Consider the following 10,059-nt stretch of genomic DNA (forward strand, 5'->3'; position numbering starts at 1 on the left):
AGTTTCGTCGAAGGGTCTCTGATCGTAGTGTCACGTTAGCAGCATCCTGCAGTAGTGATGTCAATTCTGCTGAAAACAGCACCAGTCCGGTTAGTTCCATTCAAATCATGCAAATTAGAGTCCAAAACAAGGGCAAAAGAGTTTGGAAAAATAGATACGATGGAGATGTATCACAAACCATAACCATCTTTGATCAACGAGCTAGTATAGTAGAGGCTTACTACGGACACGATATTTGTTTATGTATTCATACATATATTTAAATTTCTGATCAATACAATTTTAGCATGAATAATAAACCTTTATCATGAATAAGGAAATATAAAATAACAACTTTATTATTGCCTCTAGGGCATATTTCCTTCAACAACACACTTCACAACACATCGCTCACACTCACATCTCATTCCCCCAGCTTACCCGCCCCACGCCATCACAGTCTCTCTCCACCACGGCTTCTCAGTGCCCGTGTGTTGCCATAGAATAATGGAATAACAAAGTGATCAAATAATTTAGAATATGTGTGTCGAATATGAAGAGATCTTTTCATTCATGTAGCGACAAATGCGACTGTCTCCCATTCAATTCCCCCTTAGCAACCATCGTGTCTACCTACAAAGTGACATCTTCCTCCCCCCCCCCCCCCCCCCCCCACCCTAATTGTCCCCTCCACCTTCATGCTTGCCACCGTGCCCAGTGACTATTTAGAATCTTGTACTTTCACATATTATAGCTTTTTAGTGATTTGAAAGATTCTTTTCAGTTTTTAGTGATTAGTTAGTTGAGCTTTCGCTCTATTCTTAGTTTATTGTTTAGCATTCTCTTCATTCGCCTTGCTCTAGCATTATTGTCAGTTCAAAAGTCGGTCATCTCAGCTTACCATTGTGAACCATCTTTCTTAAACTTTAGTAAATACATGAAATGGTACTCCTGTAATACAAGAAATGACATATTGTATGTTTGGTTCTCAAATTAACTGGTTCTCACCATTCATGAGAGATGGCATGTACTACAAATATTGAAAGATGCACATAGTGCAATGTCAAAATTTGTGTTATTCGACTACGGAAAATAAAACATTTCTCTAACCACAAACAATAATGCCTCCATTCAAGCTTTGCACCACATAAAATAGACATATTTAGATTGTATCAAGCTCGCTTCATATGATTATGATTTGTAACTACCGACCAATTTCCGTGGGTTGACACAGACTAAAAATATATTAACATATTGATTAAATAATTATATTAATAAAAAATGTTAGTTAAACACGGTGACGTATAATTTTCATTCCTAGATTCTCCCTTCCACTTCTTTCCTCCCTGACCGTATTCGTGTCTCCTTAACAGACCTCACTTTGCACAAAAACAAAGTGGTATATTTTCCCTGCCCATATAGGAAAAAAACTATCTCTCTATGCTGACACAACTCCAATAGATTTCATCTAAAAAAAGAACTCCAATAGTTTTTCTTTCTCCAGTTGTACTTGCGAGGCATCTTTGTTCTTCTGCTACAAGGTTAAAAACATGATCAAGGGATGGAAGAGTTCATTTGACCAAACAAATATGAGGCCCAGTAGTATTTTTTTCATGATGTACGTTGTACAGTCCGAGGAAGTACTCACTTAACTCTAAGACTGACAACCACCTGATATGTTAGGTGTGCACTATTGTTTAGGAGACCATATATTCAAGTACCAAGCATATATGAAAAGAAGTCATGATGTTACTAAATCAGGCACTGAAGTGATGGCCAGTTACCACATACTATCATATTACTCCTGTTAAAATAATTACAGTCTACGTAGCAAGCAAAGAAACAAGCATATATACTTGAGTCTGTAGTTGAATTTGCAGGAGTTGCCTTGAAAGGATAAAACAAGCGGCCACATCTATCTCCTGTAAACCACGCTTGTCAATCGAGACACAGCAGCCTCCGGCACAAACACACGCAATTGTTCTAACAATTTGTGAGAAGCGCTACTAATAATTTAGCCAATGCATAAGACGGCGCCGCTACAAGCAACAATGATCTTGCTCTTATCTCTCTTTCAGAGTCTATTGCAGAATGCCATCATAGCCTCAGCATTGATGCACATAACAAATCTAGTCTAGTAGCATCAAGAAAGGAACACATGCGAGATTGGCAACCGTAGGTTCAAGTGTATCAATCTGAAATGCGGAGAGAAACACAATGCAACTTGATATTGCAGTTTCAGGATCGACCAACATGTATGAAGCATGTAAGGAGCAGACAAACTGATAGAAAGATTAGTAAAACCTGTCACCTGTCCGCGCGTTCTTTCTAGTGACGTGGGCAAGCAAGCAATGTCGAGGATGCTGGCGAGAGGGAGCTCGCATCACCGCAGTGGTTCCTCCGAAAGTTGCCCCTCCTGTTCCCCAGCAACCCCCTGCGCTGCCTACTCCCAACCGTCGTTATCTTCAATGCCACGTATGTACTTCCCCTGTAGCTTCTCCTAGCGGCACGAGTGAATCAACAAAGCAACCGACATCGCCGTTGCGGTTCTTTCCTTCCTTTGTACTTCAGCATGTGTTCTTTCCTTCATTATGTGTGGACAATATGATTATGGAGTGCACAAACAAGACACAAAGACAAATATTAAGTGCCGCACACAACATCCCTACAAAAACTCCTGAAAAATTGATTTTGAACCCAAAACTCACGAGGTACCCCGCCGCTAGGTCCCTAGCTTGCACCGGTAGCATCCCCGATGGATTCCCAAGCTGAGGCGCAATCTGGGGATAATTCCTACCGCTGTGCCCATGTGCCAAAAAAATAGATGCATTAGACATGTGCAAAATCATATAATTTTCATATAAAAACTATTCTTGCAGGTTACCAGTGAGAAGTGATAAACTGTCAACTGTTATTGTGTACACAGTAACACCAAAAATAAGCTCCAGTGTCCTATATGGCTGATGTATGAGTTAGTAGGCTCGCCTTTCGCCAGCTCAATCCTTGCAAGGACTACTGTATTCTAGAGAGATAAAGTAAACTTTGGTAGTTTTGGATAAAGTAAACTCTGAAGGTCATTATGATTGTAACTCTGCCTCTTTATCTTATGCTTTGCAATTTGCTAAGCAAAAATCATCAAGTGCTGAACATGCGGATATTTGAGAAAAATGTGTTCCATTCCAATGTGAAAGTGTTGCACGCTCCAGAAAGTATAGAAAGTGTGGTGTCGTTTCATCATAACAGGAAGTGAGATACAAAATCGAGTTTTTTAATTAGTGTGTGTATAGAAAAACTAGGAAAATATCATGTGAAAACAAGAGTGCTTCTGCTTATATTGGAGCATACACAATAAAATCATAAAGGATCTGGCCCATGCAACTGAGATTGAAAACATGGAGAAGAATCATAAAAGATCTCACTGTAAGGAATCATAAAGGATGCCTTCGGTCCGCTCTTCGAGTGGACAGGCCGGCGCCCTTGACACCTTCTAAGTCTCAAAAACTCGTCTTGGTCATGCGGCTGCCTCAATGCTTGACGCCATGTTCTGTAAGAGGCCAAGGTACTATATTTTGTCCCTGATGCATAATTTGGGCTGATTTTTTGTGATCTGTCCTTTTAGAGGCAACGATAATCATACTCTTCAGAAATTAGGAGAGGCACACGAATACCAAATTCTCGCCATTATAGCATCAGAACGGTGATTTTTTGCAACAGTCAACTCATGTCCGGTAGCATCAGAATGGAGTACTATACAACACCGTCTTGGCCTGGAGAACATCAGCAGATCCCCAAGCCACGCCTTGTCCACACATAAGGAGATCTTACTATCGTCCTAAGGGGCATTTACATAGGCTTACCTGAGAGCATGGTTCCAGAGAGGTAGCACCATCTCGATCTATGGCTGCAACTGCTCCTTATGCCCGTATACGCCCTCGGCCGCCCACCTCCTCCCAACGACGAGCTCGTACACGCCAACCCTCCGCAGCACGAGTCACCGCCTCATCTCCACGCATGTACGGTGGCGGAGACGACACCATGCGCGGCCCTGAAGCCCTGAATCAGCAGCGACCGCGGTTGTCGTTGGAGCTGCCTTGCCCCCTTCGTCCTCTTGCGCATTCATAGCAGCGGCCTCTCCCCACAGCGTAGGCGGCGGCGGAGGCGGAGGAGCAGTTCGCCCTAGGGATAGGTCGATAGGAGAAGCGAGGATGGGAGGCAAGGTGGATTGGTTCTCTGTTTTTTTTGCGGGTCATGCATGGGCCAGGTGTTTTCGTGCGGGACAAGGGGGCGATCGTGAAGAAAATCGATGGGAGATACTGCGTTGGTTCGATTTGATTTGATTTGATTGTACTAATCAATGGAGAGAAGTTTTGTTTCCTAATCTAATCAATATATCAATCGGATTTGATTTGATTAGGAAAATGTGGAAGTATATATTGATTTGATTAGGAAAGCGTAGGTTTTTTCTTCCTGGGTTGATGCCTACCGTTTTTTAGGGGAGATAAAAAAATTGGATTTGATTAGGAAAGCGTGGGTTTTTTCTCCCTGGTTTGATGCGTACCGGTTTTTCATGGGAGATAAAAAATCAGTGGGGATGGGATCTGGTGGAGGTATCAATCGAGGGGAGTGAGGGGGTGAGCGAACGAATGAAAGGATGTACGGACTCCTCTATTAGGAGTAGAGATGTATATATGTATTTGGAATATTTCATAGTATAAACAAAAGTAAAAAAAGAAAGCCAAAAAATGTGAAAAGGAACGAAATAGGAAGCATGCAGGGCTTACCCACGCACATGGGCCGGCCCATATGCTCGCTGGCCTCAGCGAGTCGAAACGCTCGACTCGCTGAACGCGATAAATAGGGATGCCCCACCCCCGCCCCTCTCTTCCTCTCGTTCTAAATGGGCCGGCCCAAAACGCACCACAAGACTCCCCCTCTCTCGGTTGTGGGAAGCTTCTAGAAGCTTGCTAGCCAGTTTTTTTTTCTTTTTTCCTTTTACTATTTTCTAGACCGGTTTTTTGTTTGGTCGTTATCTTCTTCTTTTTTTGTTTCGTTCCTTTGATCTTTCAAATTATTTCCATTCACTTTAGTTTCTCATGTTTTCCTTTATTTTTTTCAAAATGCACGAAATTTCCAAATTCAATGAACTTCTTTTTCAAATAAATGAACTTTCTTCAAACTTGATTTTTTTAAATTCAATGAAAGTTTTTAAATCTCTTTGAACTTTTATTCAAAATTGATGAAAAATTTTCATTTTTATGACCTTTTTCCAAATTTGAATGAACTTTTTTTCAAAATCAATGATTTTTTGTCAAAACTGATGAGGTTTTTTCAAATTTGATGAACTTTTTTCCAAGTTGATGAACTTTTTTCGAAATTGATGAATTTTTTTCAAATACAATGACCTCTTTTCAAATCGGTGTTTTTTAAAAAAAATCATGAACATTTTTTAATTCACAAATTTTTTATCATTTTTATTTATGTTTTACCCTTTTTGTTTTATATTTCAAGAATCTACGGTTGAACGGTCAACTAGTTAACCGTGAGAGATCAAATGCGATCCAGCGACTAGAACAGTCGATCGCTTGCGCTTCTACTTGGGCCGCCCCACTAATGGGTGCGCGTGAGCGCCAGGGAGTAGTTCCGACACTGAAGACGCCCTATACGAGCACCCCAAAAAATGTACTACCGGCTTAGGCTTCTCGGTTTATCTATATCTCGCATATTGCAAGATGTAGCTCTAGCTGGCCTCTGGTGCCCGCCCTTATGCGCTGGCCATTAGTGCAGTTTCTCGCTCGGATGCTCAGCTACTGCATTATGTTTTTGTCTTCTTTCATGCACATTGGCTGGACTGGTCCGATTTTATTTGATTTTCTTGTTTCTTTCTCTATTTTCAACGGGTTTCTTTGGTTTGCACAGTGTTCCATTGTTTTGCATTGGTTTTATGGTTTTTTTTCTTATTATTTATTTATTAGGTTTCCTTTGTCCGTCTCTTGGTTTTCATCTATTTTATTCGCTTTCCACTGTATTCCACAGTTTTGCATCGGTTTCTTGTTTTTTCTATTTCTTTTTTGTTTTTCATTTATGTTTCCCTTTCCCTTTTCTTTTCTTTTCTTTGTGTTTTTTTCTCTGTTTTCATCGGGTTTTTTCTTTTTCCTTTTCTTCAACACATGTCTACCTTTCATATACATCTTATATTATTCACATAAGTAGGAACATTTTTGTATATATACTGGACACTTTTAAATACATGTTTATTGTTTTTGAATATATGTTTGATGTCTCATTTTTTTGTACATATTCTACATGTTTTCATATACAATAGGAATATTTTTGTATATGTATTGTACACTTTCAAATATACAAGGTTAACATGTTTTCACATATATGCTTTAATTTCTATTTTTTTCATACACATTGTACATTTTTCATATACACCTGAAAACATTTTATTATGCACATTAAACATGTTGCCAGTACATGACTTACAATTTTTTGAATATATTTACATCTCTATTTTTCCATACACATCATACATTTTTTGTATATACACCTCAAATGTATGCATGTTCAATATTTTTCGAAAACATGATTAACATTTTTCAAACACAAGTTTCTTAACTTTTGTTTGAATATGGTTAAACATTTTTCATATAGACGTTGAAATATTTTTCTGAATGATATCAACATATATTTAAACTATGATAACAAATATTTTACATTGCATTAACATTTTATAAATATATGATTAACTTTTTTCTTATATAAATTTTCATGTCTACTTTTCTTCATACATGTTGTATATTTTTTTATAGAGGTACACATCTTACATTTCGTTAATACACAAGAAACATTTTTCTATACAAGTTTATTTTTTTACCTGCATATTTTCAAATATATGTTTTTGATTTTTATATGTATTAAATATTTTCTAAATTCATAGTTTTTATTATTTTAAAAGTTTTTTTATGTATTGGAAATATGAACAAAAGGAAAAATAAAATAAGAAAAACTAATTTTTTAGGCAAACTCGCAAGCTTTATTAAGGCGTCAAAATGTTTACAGGGACGAATAAAAGATCTCCGGGATGACCTAACCAAGCATGGCGGCCGATTCCTAGACCAAGTGCATGGTTTGCGAGATTGTGAGCCTCGACATTCGAGGTCATATACTCATGGCTAAAGTTACATTACTCAAAACCTTTCGATCTATCTATTGTTTCATGTACTACTGTTGCAAGCGATGCTCCACTTCCCTCCTTAATAGCTTCCACAGCTACTTAACAATTTGATGCCACGATAATCCTTCAAATATATAAATCGTCCGCCAGTGCAAGTGCCTCCCTAGTAGCCAAAGCTTCAAGTGTCGTTGGATCCTCTAGATGATTGTAAACCACAATCGAGGATCACTGATAAACACCCCCTTGATCGCGATAAATTGCAGTTGCCGCTGCTCGGCCTCCAACTCTCAGTACAGTCATGTCAACTTTATTTTTGCATGCCCTGCACATGAGATTGTTAGCACCTTGGCCTAGGTACTGATTGCGTTGAGACCGAAGCAACAATAGGCTAACTGACATGCACACTCCGAACTCACAAGTACTACTACTCGCGAGCAACGGCCCACCTAGCCCGTGTAAGAGGCGACACAGGCGAGGGTTTCTTCCAACTCATTGCGGCAACACATAGCTACACGCCTCTGGGAGCTCCTAGTCAGCGCCTTTGGCGCGAACTCGAGGTTCCGGTGCCCACGCACCCGTGCTATTGGGCCGGCCCAAAATGGGGGCGCGTTCCCTTACGTCATTCGGTGTGTTGATCGTTCGCCTGCTGTTGACTAGTCGCGGTTGACCAGTCAACCATTGACCGGTCAGCCATTGACTTGCGAAAAGGAAAGGAAAAAATTGAAAAAAAATCGAGAATTCGAAAATGTGGATGAAATTTAAAAAAACATAAAATTTTAAAAAATACTCATCGGATTTAAAAAAACTTCATCACATTTGAAAAAAGTTCATCAAATTTGATAAAAAGTTCGTCAAAATTGGGAAATAAATCATCGAATTTGAAAAAAGTTCATCGCATTATAAAAATAGTTCATCAAATTTGAAAAAAATCATCCAATTTGAAAAAAAGTTCATCAAAGTAGAAAAAGTACATCGAATTTCAAAAAGGTTCATCAATTTTGAAAAATATTCACAAATTTGAAAAAGTTCATCAATTTAAAAAAATCATCGGTTTTGAAAATAATAATTAAAAACACATTTTAAGAACAAAAAGTAAAGAAAAGAAAAAATAAAACGCCCCGGAAGTGACCAGTGAACCAGGAAAAAACCGGTTTGGGAAGCTTCCCAAAACCGGAGGATTTCCGCGATTGATGACAACAAATAAATAAAAACAAGTTATAAAGCACTAGTTGTTCAATGGAGTAGTCATTCCTATCTTTGGCGCCGAAGGAAGTGACCGCGAGTTCGACTCTGCCAACGCACCTTTTTTGAACGTTTTTACACAAAATACATGGACCGACCCAGCTCGCAGTGGAGGGGATGCGCTTTAGGCGCCCCGTTTGCGAAAAGAACTATAACGGGCGCCTGAAGCACCAAATAGGAACTGCCCGCGCCTCCCTATTCATGTAGGCGTCAAATAGACGAGGTGACACCGAGGCGAGACGCTAATGGGCCAGCACACACTGGTGCAGTCAAGTTTAGTTTGATTTTTTTTCTCTTTCATTTTCCTTTTAAAGGGATCTGAATAAAAGTATTTTAAAAACATAAACAATATGAAAATAATGTTCGGTGTGAATATTTCAAAATGCTCAATGTGTGCTATAAAAATTTCACCGTATGTAAATATATTCATCATATATTAAAAACTGTTCAATGTATCTGGAAAAATGCTCACTGTACATTAAAAAAATCCAGTGCGTATTTAGAAAAAGATTAGCGTACATCAGATAAATCTCTATTTTGCAAAAACTATAAAAGTGAAAATGTTTAGACAAGATCAGGCGGCAAAAACGTGTGCGCGAAGGATCGACGTGAACATTTGGTTTGGTGGTGATTCCCTTGAGTGATCCGATAATGGATAGCGTAAATGTTCCCTGCCTCTTTCCGAGAGAGTGAGTCTGAGTTATCGAACCCATGAGAGGACATGGACTATGACAAGGGTTTCTAATAAACTTTTGCAACAGTAATTAATTTAAGTTTTTAGTAACCGGATCGTAACACCCACAAGTGTAAGCAAAAGAATTTAAACAAGCATGAGTATGAGGACTTCATTCTTACAACCATATATTTGTTGATTTGGATACGCATGATATTAATTTGTGCTCTAGAAGACACTTGTTAAGATGTTCTTGCAACGAGACGAAGTGGGGAATGTGTCCAAATTACATCTTGACAGGCACGCATTCTGCTACAAGAGTCGGTTGTCCAACCGTGTGCCCTATCCGTCGCGCAGAGTTGCCTCGGTTATTAAGAATAATTCAGACAAAAGCATTATGCGTTTAATGACTACACCTCATGTACCACCAAGGATTGGCTTTCCGCTACCGTACTAAACCTTTCTGTCACCAGTTTTCATAATAGCGTTCCACGTCCTCCTTGCTCCTAACTTCCTCTTTGATCGAACTCCGTGATTCTAGGTACCCGCAAGGTCGAAGTAATAGAAAGAGACAAGAGACAACTACGATGCATTTTTATTTCAAACATACATGGCGTTCATTCAAAGTCATTCCATCATACATCAGGTTGCAAGACTATGGCTCAACCCATTGCCTTATGGAATTACCCACACATGACGATCGGATCGCACGAAAAAAAATCATTGAAGGAGACATAAAAATGAATGTTTTATGATAATATGTCTTACAGTGGTTGCCGGATGCGATATATGATTACAAGTATAGTTAACTTGAAGGTGAATTGTTGCGGTGACGGTGATGGATATGAAGATGAGATGGAAAATGGCAATGACTAGGCTTGATGAATGGTTATGTTGCGGAGATGAGCATTTTGATGATTCTCTCTTGCATTTCTGAAGACGGCCCATTATAAAAATGATGTGGTAGGACACAAAGGAGGCGTTTGCG

The 10,059-nt window shown here is 39.1% G+C and overlaps 1 long non-coding RNA gene across 2 annotated transcripts; it reads right to left on the reverse strand.

Annotated features, from left to right (window-relative positions):
- Window positions 1-662: 662 nt before the first annotated feature.
- On the reverse strand, window positions 663-4,290 carry LOC123144161 (uncharacterized). 2 transcript variants are annotated; one of them, XR_006471318.1, is made up of 3 exons: window positions 2,688-4,254; window positions 2,291-2,563; window positions 663-1,510 (listed from the first exon to the last, which is right to left on the reverse strand). It is a non-coding gene; the product is annotated as an uncharacterized lncRNA (long non-coding RNA). The 2 variants fall into 2 exon arrangements; XR_006471317.1 differs by lacking the exon at window positions 663-1,510 and having other exon boundaries at window positions 2,123-2,563; window positions 2,688-4,290.
- Window positions 4,291-10,059: the final 5,769 nt, after the last annotated feature.

The sequence above is a fragment of the Triticum aestivum genome, chromosome 6D (assembly GCF_018294505.1).
Source record: "Triticum aestivum cultivar Chinese Spring chromosome 6D, IWGSC CS RefSeq v2.1, whole genome shotgun sequence".
NCBI lineage: Eukaryota > Viridiplantae > Streptophyta > Magnoliopsida > Poales > Poaceae > Triticum > Triticum aestivum.